Here is an 11,809-nt window from a genome sequence, read left to right on the forward strand (position 1 = left end):
GTTATGAAATATTTTCAACTTGGTTTTTTTTTTGAACAGTATTTTCTGGAGATATTTTCATATCAGGATATGAGAATCTTCTTCAATTTGCTTTTCTACTTCAAAGTATTCTGTTGTATGATATACCATAGCTTCTTTATCTGGTTTCTTCTTGGCTGGCTTTTGAATTGTTCACAATATTCTGTGTTTCCAAGGCTGCTGAGAATAAGCATGTACATACATAATTTTGTATGTGTAAAAACACATGCAGAAGGCAAACTCCCAGAGACATCAATGTGTTAAAGGATAGGTGCATTTAATATTTTCATGGAAATTCCCATTTGCTTTGCATTATGTTCTGTAACATTTTGCACTCCCATTGGCAATGGCTGAAGCATCTGTTTTCTGAAGCAAAAAAGTGACATAATTTGACTTACAATTATAAAAGTCACTTCACCCTCTGAATTAAGGGTGCTTTGTGAAGTAGATGAGATCACTTCAGCTTTTGCAATTGTTTGAAGAGCTATTGGTGGATGACAGGGGAATCAGGGAGAAGATTATACATTTTGTTTGTTTGAATCTACAGAATTTGCTGATGGTTGATTATGGGGATGAAGAAAAGAAGTAAAAAAAAAATGGCTACATGGGGTGTGGGCCAGGAGACCAGTGAAGACCCTCAATGCAGTTATGAATCTGTTAGGTTCAGGTCCCCTGTAGCATATCCAAGCTATGCTTTCCAGGTTCAGTCATATATACAAGTTGGAAGCTCAGAAAAGAAATCTCAACTGGAAATGAAGATTGGGGATGGAAATTAGAGAAATAAGGATGAAGTATGTCACTTAGGAAGGGTGCATAGAGAGACAAAGAAACATCCCAGGCCCAAGGCTCAAGGTAAACCAGCTTGCAGAGTGGAGCAGAACAGGGGAGCCAGTGAGCAGAGCAATGCACATATGGTGTCATGGGAAGGGCCACAGAAAAGTTTGTTGGGAGAAAGGTGTTGTCCACTCTCCCCAAAGCTGCTAAGGGGCTGAGTGAGATGAGGACCACAGAAGTTGCTAGATAGGTTGGTATGGAGACCTGTGAAAAGAACTTATGGGAGAGTTCCATTAACTTAAAGGCAACCACTAATCACATAAAGGAAATGTTTCCTTCAAGATCATTGGAGGAAGAAAAGAAGCACAAGACCTCTTTCTATAGAAAAATAGGGAAACTGTATGATATCTGTCTTTCTCTGTCTTATTTCACTTAGCATAATACCCTCTAGTTCCGTTAGCATTACTATAATCATAGGGGTACCATGTGCCCCTTTGAATCAGCGTTTTGTATCCTTTGGATAAATTACTAGTAGTGCAATTGCTGGGTCATATATGTGGAATTTGAGAAACTCAAAAGATCAACAAGGGGAAGGGAAGAAAAAATAAGATTGAAAACAGAGAGGGAGGCAAACCATAAGAGACTCTTAAATACAGAGAATAAACTGAGGGCTGCTGGAGGGGAGGTGGGTAGGGGGATGGGTTAAATGGCCAATGGGCATTAAGGAGGGCACTTGGGATGAGCACTGGGTGTCATATATAAGAGATGAATCACTGGGTTCTACTCTTGAACCCAAGACTACACTGTATGTTAACTAACTCGAATTTAATTTAAAAAAAAAAAGGAAAAACAAAGAAATATGATGACATTTAACTCAAATATAGAATAAATAAAACTACTTATAATCAGGAAGAAAAGAAATATGATAATATGTTTGATTTAAATATAGAATATATAAAGCTATTTAGAATCAGGGGGAAAAAAGAAAAATAGAGGAACCCAAAGAGACAGCCAGGAGGCCAAAAGTATAGTGTAATAAAATGCTTGCGTACATTGTGGTTAGGAGCAGGGCTTAGAGTTCATGTCTGGCTCACCCTGGGTGGGCGTGCTCAGTCTGGGCCTCTTTGGGCCTCACAAAGGTGGTGCCCTTGCCTGCAGAATAGACATGGGATAGAGAAAAACAGTGCTGTGTGGATGCATAGGAAGTGCTCAGTGATATTAGTTAGCTGACACTAGTAAGACAGTTCTTACAATAAAAGTAGCTGTATTTAACTCTTGCAATTAAAGAAAATTCTGAGACAGAGGAAGGTAGGGGAGATACCATTCATTTTATATACTTTTAAAATTTAATATTTTAATATAAATATATTTTTAAAATATATGTGTATTTATATATAATAATTAAATAATATATTTTAAATGCATAAAATATTCATAAATATTATATAAAATATTTGTTTAAAATTTATATTTATATAAGCGAGTTAAAATATGTATATATAAATATTTTATATGTAATATATATTATTTTATTTATATTATTTTATCTATTTAATATATTTATTTTATAAATAATAAACAAACAATGCATGCATTAAAAATAACAGTGAAAAGAGAAAGCAAAGTTTTCATCATAAATTTTATTCCCCTGAGATCCAGACTTCGTCTAGTAGCACCTCAGCTCAGAAAACTAAAAAATAGTCACATTGGATGACAAAATTGTTAAAGTCTGTAGTTCAATTAATAATGTTGTGTCAATGTTCTGGTTTTGACAATTGTGCAATTAGCAATTAAGAGAAATTGGGTGAAGGGTTTATGGGAATCCACTGTACAATCTTTGCAACTTTTCTGTATGTCTAACTCTTCTAAAATAAAAAGGAGAAAAAAAGAGTGAAAATATTCTTTTTCTGCCCAAACATTGCCTCTGCCAACTGTCCAGTCTCGCTGGGAGGTGCCATCCTTCTCCTTGCCTCCAAGCTGGGACTTCATGTGTGTCCTGAACTCTTCCTTTCATCACCGCTCTCAGTCCCGTCTGTTCTGCTCCAGGGATTTCCTTCATTCCTGTCTCTTCTCTCTTCTGCACAGCCAGGTTCAAGCTCAGTCCTGCATTGCTTACACAAAATCCTTGATACCCTTGCAATGATAGCAGCCCTGCCCCCCCCACCTCCTCCTGCTGCTGGAGTTCTTTTTTTTAAATACAGATCATATTCTTCCTCTTCTATCCTATACCCATCTTCAAAACACTGCAACCCTTGAGGACCTCCGTCTGTCCACCTTCATTTCCCAGCCACTTCCACTAGACAACCTGCCTTCCATGGCCTCTGGCACTTCTCCATGCCCTACCTGGTTTGCCTCAAGCTTCAGTCAAAGGTTGCCTCTTTCCTACTGACTTCCTCAAATCCATCCACCTCCTGGAAGTAGTTACTGCTCTCTACAATGCATCTACATGCAAATGTATCCTTTAATTGTGGTGACACAAAGATAGTTAGTGTCTTGATGCTCATGCCTCCCTTAGTATTATATTCCAAGAACACAGCTCAGCTCTGAGTATATAATAGATTTGCAAAGGGCCGTTGCTGCATTGAACATGTGCCAATGCTTTATTTACACCTTGCTTAATCATATTTCAAAAGCCATGGAACTTCATATGAGCCGGAAACAAGCCATTTTCTACCCAATGAAGCAACTGTACTATTCACTTCCTCCCGTGCTTCCATCAGCCAACAGAAAATGGCCAAGAATATCAACTTGTAATCCACTTAAATGTTCTTTATTTCAGAAAAGGACTCAATTCAATAGAACTTCAAGCTATATTCAGCTTCCTTAACAACATTGGAATCAGTTCAGCTTGCATTGGCAGGCTGGAAGGAATGTGAAGTCGGTGGAGCCCCGAAAACCCTGCTCAGTAGCCTGTGCGGAACTCATCTAGGGGAAAGTGGCAGAGGGAACAAACTTCAAACTTCACAAAGCAACTGATGTAGCGCTGTGGGAATCTGCATCCCCAGAACTCACAGTGTGATTCAGGAGGCTAGAAGGTGAGTCCTATTACCTTTTCAGTTCATTATAGCTGTACCTCAGCTGGATTTTTAGTGTCCCTGTCCTCTTCGGTAAAATCAGGGGTATGAGCTTGAGGACCCCTCCCCTGATCCCCTATAATCCTCTTTACTATCTTTATTAGGTAATCAGAAGAACAAAAGAACACTTGTCTCAAGCTTTCATTTGCCTCTTCAGCCCCACGAACACAACACACATACACACACGTTCACATATGCACATACCCAACTTTTTTCCAAACAGCTTTACAGAGTTCTTCAACTATTAGGCTTGACACAAAATGTCTTTATTTTACACACCTTCTCCAGAGAAGGAATATTGTCTAGGGTTATTGTTATGTAGAGCTGGGGCCACACAACTTTTTGGGATCTAGTCTGGCCATTCTTGGCTGTTTGTCAACACTTGGAAGAGTGCTCAACAAGAAGATCAAATATGGGGCTGAAAGTACTGGACATAGGTGACTAAAGTGCTTCAGAACTGTTTCAGAGGCTGCAGTGAAGCTCACACCATGGGGAAGTGAGCAGGCACTTTCCAGATTCACCAGAAAGCTTGGATACCTTGGTGGCCCACAGCTTTGATAAATTTTAACAGAGGAGGGTTCCCAGTCAAAAGGAAGCTGCTGTGAGCACATAGGAAAGTGCATGGAACATATGGTAAAGCAAGTTGGAGTCGGTAGCAATGGGCAGCTAGAGAGATCACCTCCACCATTGGACACAGATATTTACTAGACCCCTCCCAGAAGGCCTGGGAAACAACTTCAAAGCCTTGCTTTTCTATGATCCTGGGCTCACCTGAAACCTTCTCATTTCCAGTTGCTATACAGGCAACGAAATTTTTCTTTTGGTAGATGTGTGTATAGTTCCCTGAACAGAGATGGTTATGCATGTGCCCTCTGGTAAGAGTCATATGCCATGAGGTGCAGTGACCTAGCTCCCTCTGGGAGTCTAGCATCAGGCACAGTGAAACTGACAACAGGTTTTCCTGTCGTGGGCTCTAGGATGGGGGCACACAGCAGTATTGGTGATTTGGTTGATTTGCATCCTTGGGTCTGCAATCCCTTAAATGAAGTCTTGCCTACCTTTTCTGAGCATTAAATTATCTGGGTGGCACACTTGGATTCCAAGCCAGCTGCAAATATTGCAGGAGAGAGGAGAGGTCTCCAGGAAGAGTGCATATTTGGAAAGCTGCCTCCTTTTCACGGGTTGTTTGCAGGTGATGCTCACAGGGTCCAATTTTATCTGTGATGTGCTGATGAGCCACCCTTCAAAGACCTTTCTGAACAGACAGCCAGAAAATGCCTCACTGTGCCCTTATACTGACTTCATTCAATTTCCTGCCTTTTCTCAGCTAATCCTTAGCCTGTAATTTCTTAATGACTTTTCCAGGGCTGTTCTGCTGATCACTAAAAGCATAGCAGCCAAAATCCCCTGCATGTGTTTGTAGCTGGGATTTTGACAGCATTTCTTCCCTTATTAGGATAGCACACCATGTTGTCCCTGGGCATCCAGCATTTCTCTGAGGTGAGCATTCTCTAATGAGGAATAGGGTTTTATAGGGACCCCAAGGAACAGGGCATAGTGAAAATTTTGGGCATCCAACGCTGAAGAGGCCCAGAGCATTTCCGCTCCTTCCATAATACCTAGGGAGGCAAGGCCTGACTCTGGATCATATTTATTCCCCTCTCAATTATAATCCAAACATCACAGCTTGAAAGGAACTCATTAAACCAAGGCACCTCTAGGTTTTTAAATATATCTCTCCCACTTGTTTATACTCTTAATACCCACTGGCATGTCTCTTTCCTTAACCCTTCCTCTGTAAGATGGCCTGGCCATGTTGCTAAGTAAATTGTTTCCCAAACACATTCATTAATGTTAAACAATGAAATCATATAAATGGCTTAACACTGCATTCTGTTCATATAGCTATATGTCCAAGTTAATGAGATTATGAGTTTTAGACTGACATACTACAATCTAATGGTAGCCTTTAGGACAAGCTGTGAAAAATCTATTCTTTTTTTTCTTTTTATTTTTTTAATGTTTATTTCTTTTTGAGAGAGAGACAGAGTGCAAGTGGGGAAGGGACACAGAGACAGAGACACAGAATCTGAAGCAGGCTCCCGGCTCTGAGAATGTCAGCACAGAACCTGACATGGGGCTCAAACTCACAAACCATAAGATCATGAGCTGAGCCAAAGTCACACACTTAACCAACTGAGCCACCCAAGGGCCCCAAAAGTTATTCTTAATATTATTTTTATTTATTGAGGAAAATGTCCTCTTGCCTCTCACCCACAGGCAAAAGATGTTTCAGATAAGAAGACATGGGACCAGTTTCATGAATTCAAGATGTATCAGGGAATTGAAGAGCCAGCCAGATCACTGAGGTCTGCAGGACTCCCTGCCCCTGCATTCTGGTAGTCCCATATACCCTTCCCTCTCTCCCTCTCCCTGACCAATCAGGAACCAGGTTTTGAGGAGACTTAACATCCCCCATGTGCTTTCTACTCCTGCTTTACACCCACTTCATCTTTCATCAGGACCAGTGCAATGTCCCAGCAATGGGTCTTCATTCCTGTGGTGGTTACCTATAATATTTGACCATTTGCATATAGATTGGTGAGCATATGACAAAAATAAAATCAATCAAGCCACCTAAATACTTAAACCCTTTCTTGACACCAGTGCCTCCCAACTCCTCCAGGATCTGGACCTTGTCCACCTTTTCTAATATTGCCTGCACTAATTCTCAACATCACTGCTTTATAAAACCAATCCTACACTGCCATATAAAATCTACAGTTTGTCCCACCTCCATACCTTGACACATGCTTCTCCTGTTGCCTGGGAAAAAATACCTTCCTTGTTTATGTGTAAGTCCCTAGCCACAATCAAAATTCAGATCAAGATTATTACCTTTATGAACTACCTTGGAGAAGCAAGACACTTCTTTGCATCCATCATGCACTGAATCTTCTGCCACCTGCTCAACACAGACTTTTGAGGTCATAGCAGATTTGCATGTTGGTCTCCCCAAACACCATTCAGACAGCAACATCAGACACATTTTAAAATAACTAGTTAAATACCAAGGTACCAGCACTGTCTGGCACATAGCAGGAACTAAAAGAGCCAGTGGGGTTATTCATCTCACTCTCATCCATGAGAGTGTGCTGAATTATAAATTAGATAATTGCTACTCAGTGAAAGCGATGATTAAAAGAATGCCCCCAGACTAGTATAGCAAAGAGTGTGAAAGAGCAATCAAACCGTTCAGACTAACAAGAGGTTGGGTCCTGTCCTCTTAGCCTCTGGGACAGATCACAGCAGCAAAAGTCCCTGTCCTCACACATATCACCATCAGTACAGATCACAGGACTGAAAGTCCCAGTCCTCACATGTGTCACCATGAGTACAGGAATACCTCGCTTTATTGTGATTTACTGTATTTTACTTTGCAAATATTGTTTTTTTTACAGATTGGAGCTTTAAGACTTCAGTGGAGGAAGTTACCACACATATGGTAGAAATATCAAAAGAACTAGAATTAAAAATTATAATGACTAATAAGAAATATGTATTTGGTCATTCAATTGACTGAAATATTTTTCTTATATATATTTGGTTTTCATCCACAGTTTCTGAAAATGCTTCAGAGCCATAAAAGTGAAACAAGTGTCCTGTTATTGATGAAGGTGACTTTTGGACCCCACCCACGAGTGGGGGCTGGTTGTCAGGAAGACCAGTCATATGATTATAGGATTGGAACTTTCAGTTCTACCACACAACCTCTGGGGAGGGGAAAGGAGCTGGAGGTTGAATCAGCCAATGGCCAGTGTCTTAGTCAATCATGTTATATAATGAAGCCTCTATAAAAGCCCTAGAGGACTGGGTTCAGAGATCTTCTGGGTTGGTGAACACATGGGGATGCAGAGAGAGTACCACACCTGGAAGGAGCATGGAAGATACATGTCCTTACCCCATAAGTTGCCCCATGTATCTCTTCATCTGGCTGTTAGTTTATATCCTTTATCATATCCTTTCATAAACTGGGCATAAATATAATGGAAGTAAATGTTTCTCTGAGCCTTGTGAGTTACTCTAGCAAACTAAAAATACCCAAGAATGAGGTCATCAGAATTTCAATCTTTAGCAAGTCAGTCAGAAGCACAAGTAACAGCTTGGGGCTTGCAATTGGCTTCTGAAGTAGGCGGTGGTGGTGGAGTGAGTAAATCATAGCAGAAAACTTTCCTAACCTGGGGAAAGACACCGATATCAAAATCCAGGAAGCAAAGAGGACTCCCATTAGATTAAAAAGAAACCTGACCATCAACAAGGCATATCATCATCAAATTCACGAAACACTCAAGCAAGGAAATAATCATGAAAGTAGCAAGGGAAAATGAATCCATAACCTACAAGAGAAGAGAGATTAGGTTTGCAGCAGACCTATCCACAGAAACTTGGCAGCCCAGAAAGGAGTGGCAAGATATATTCAATGTGCTGAATCAGAAAAATATGCAGCCAAGAATTCTTTATCCGGCAAGGCTGTCATTCAAAATAAAAAGAGAGATAAAAAGTTTTCCAGACAAACAAAAATTAAAGGAGTTCATGACCACTAAACCATCCCTGCAAGAAATTTTAAGGGGGACTCCAAGGGGAGAAAAGATGGGGGAAAAAAAGAACAAAAGCAATGAAGACCAGAAAGGACCAGAGAACACCACCAGAAACTCCACTCTACAGGCAACACAATGGCAATAAATTCATATCTTTCAATAATCACTCTAAACATCAATGGACTAAATGTTCTAATCAAAATACATAGGGTAACAGAATGGATAAGAAAACAAGATCCATCTATATGCTGTTTACAAGGGACCTACTTTAGACCTAAAGACACCTTCAGATTGAAAGTAAGGAATGGAAAACAATCCATCATGCTAATGGTCAACAAAAGAAAGCCAGAGTAGCCATGCTTATATCAGACAATCTAGACTTTAAAATAGACTGTAACAAGAGATGAAGAAGGGCGTTATATCATAATTAAGGGGTCTATCCACCAACAAGATCTAACAATTGTAAACATTTATGCTCCAAATGTGGCGGACCCAATTATATAAACCAATTAATCACAAACATAAAGAAACTCATTGATGATAATACAATAATAGTAGGGGACTTCAATACCCCACCTATAGCAATGGACAGATCATCTAAACAGAAAACCAACAAGGAAACAATGGCTTTGAATGACACACTGGACCAGATGGACTTAACAGATATATTCAGAACATTTCATCCTAAAGCAGCAGAATACACATTCTTCTCAAGTGCACATGAAACAATGCCCAGAATAGATCACATACTGGGACACAAATCAGCCCTCAACAAGTACAAAGAGATTGAGATCATACCAAACATATTTTCAGAACACAACGCTAGGAAATTCGAACTCAACCACAAGAAAAAATTTATAAAGATAATAAATATTGGAGACTAAAGAGCATCCTACTAAAGAATGAATGGGCTAACCAAGAAGTTAAAGAGAAAATTAAAAAGTACATAGAATCCAATTAAAATGATAACACCACAACCCCAAACCTCTGGGATGCAGCAAAGGTGGTCATAGGAGGGAAGTATATAGCAATCCAGGCTTTCCTAAAGAAAGAAGAAAGGTTTCAGATACACAAACTAACTTAAACCTTAAAGAGTTGGAAGAGGAACAGCAAATAAAACCGAAAACCAGCAGAAGACAGGAAATAATAATGATTAGAGCAGAAATCAATGATATTGAAACCAAAAAAATAAAAAAATAACAACAAAAACAAAAACAACAAAAAACAGAACAGATCAATGAAACCAGAAGTTAGTTCTTTGAAAGAATTAACAAAATTGATAAACCCCTAGCCAGTTTGATCAAAAAGAAAAAGGAAAGGACCAAAATAAATAAAATCAAGAATAAAAGAGGAGAGATCACAACCAACACAGCAGAAATACAAACAATAATAAGAGAATATTATGAGCAATTATATGCCAATAAAATGGGAAATCTGGAAGAAATGGACAAAGTCCTGGAAACATACAAACTATCAAAACTGAAACAGGAAGAAATAGAAAATTTGAACAGACCCATAACCAGTAAAGAAATCGAATTAGTAATCAAAAATCTCCCAAAAAACCAGAGTCCAGGGCCAGATGGATTTCAAGGGGAATTCTACTAAACATTTAAAGAAGAGTTAAAACCTATTCTTTTGAAGCTGTTCCAAAAAATAGAAATGGAAGGAAAAATCTCCAAATTCATTCTATGAAACCAGCATAGCCAGCATTACCTTGATTCCAAAACCAAAGACCCCACTAAAAACGACAACTATAGACCAATTTCCCTGATGAACATGGCTGCAAAAATCCTCAACAAGATACTAGCCAACTGAATCCAACAATACATTAAAAATTTATTCCCCACAACCAAGTGGGATTTATACCTGGGATGCAGGGCTGGTTCCATATCCACAAAACAATTCATGTGATACATCACATCAGTAAAAGAAAGAACAAGAACAACGTGATCCTCTCCATAGATGCAGAGAAAGCATTTGACAAAATACAACATCCTTTCTTAATAAAAACCCTCAAAAAAGTAGGGATGGAAGGATCATACCTCAAGATCATAAAACCCAGGCTTGGGCCAACATGGGAGAGAAGTAGGGGGAATCCATACTTCCAGTGTCTCTCAAACAAAGAAGTGTAGAGGCCAAAGGACTTTGAACACTAGAGCCTGGGAGGAAAAGAGATTGAATCTACTAGGAAAAAAATGGGGAAAGCTGGAAAAAAGATGGGTGGGTAACTGCGAACTGGGGGAGATGAAAAAAGGCCGCCTGGGCACGGTGGGGAGAGACCCCTTTGGCAGAGAGACAAAAGGAAGAGAAAGAGTGGCTAGGGAATTCAGGACCATATCTGGACAGGAGAAAGACCTCAGACTGAGACTGAGAGGGACCCAATCTCTAACTCCACGGCTTTCTTCAGCCTGGGGCTGGCTCCCTGTTCACACACCTGGGGAGGAAGGGAGCCAGGCCTGGGTGTGGTGGTAGGTCAGAGACTCAGTCCACAGCTGGAGAAAGTGGTGCCCTCCCTGGAGGGCTGCGCCATAGTACAGAACCTGCCTGCGTCCACACACACTCCCCCGCCCCCGTCCACCCCCCCTCCCCGCACAGTGGCTGGGCCCAGGGCACAGTCTGCAGGAGAAAAAGGCCACCTTTCCTTGGAGTGCTGTGGGAAAAGACAAAAGCGACCTCCTTCCACCACCCCGGGGGCTCGCAGCAGCGAGGGTGGCTGCTTAGTCTGCAGTAAAAGAAAGCTGTCCTCCCTGAAGTGCAGCGGTACAGACAAAGCCAGCCGGGACCACAGATCGCTGCATTGAGAGGCACTTCCCCAGTTCCAGACCGCACAGAGTGGGACTTTGAATCCTAGCCAAGCGCAGGATCAGGGGAGTTAGCAGAGAGAGAAGGACCACCCCATCTGCACCCATGGCACAGGGAGGACGACTCAAACTGAGTCCACTGTGTCTGGCTCCCCGGAGAAGAGACTGGCAGATCACCATTCCCCACCCCCCCCCCCCCCCCCCCCCCCCCCACCCCCCCACCCACCCCCACCCCCGCAGCCTCCACCACCACCACCACCACCAGCACCACCACCACCACCAAGGCGGGGCCTCAGGGATCACTCCTGGGGCCCATAGTGGAGGTGGGTACAGATTACGCCAAACCACGCCCCCTTGCACTGGGTAACTGCGTATCCACCAGAGCAGCACAGACTCTTCGGACAGCTACTCCCCACAAATGATACATCATTGCCTGGATTAACTCTAGGTCAATTCTGGATATATAGATATATTCTCCCCCACCCATTTCTCCTCCTTATCTCTTCCCTCCCCTAGGCTGGTTACTCTGGTTATTGGTCTGTCT

The 11,809-nt window shown here is 41.3% G+C and overlaps 1 long non-coding RNA gene across 1 annotated transcript; it reads left to right on the plus strand.

The window, feature by feature from the left end:
• Positions 1–6,147: 6,147 nt before the first annotated feature.
• On the plus strand, positions 6,148–7,927 carry LOC125917178 (uncharacterized). The gene is made up of 2 exons (XR_007456103.1): positions 6,148–6,235; positions 7,487–7,927. It is a non-coding gene; the product is annotated as an uncharacterized LOC125917178 (long non-coding RNA).
• The last annotated feature ends 3,882 nt before the right edge of the window (positions 7,928–11,809 follow it).

This window comes from Panthera uncia, unplaced genomic scaffold (genome assembly GCF_023721935.1).
Source record: "Panthera uncia isolate 11264 unplaced genomic scaffold, Puncia_PCG_1.0 HiC_scaffold_156, whole genome shotgun sequence".
NCBI lineage: Eukaryota > Metazoa > Chordata > Mammalia > Carnivora > Felidae > Panthera > Panthera uncia.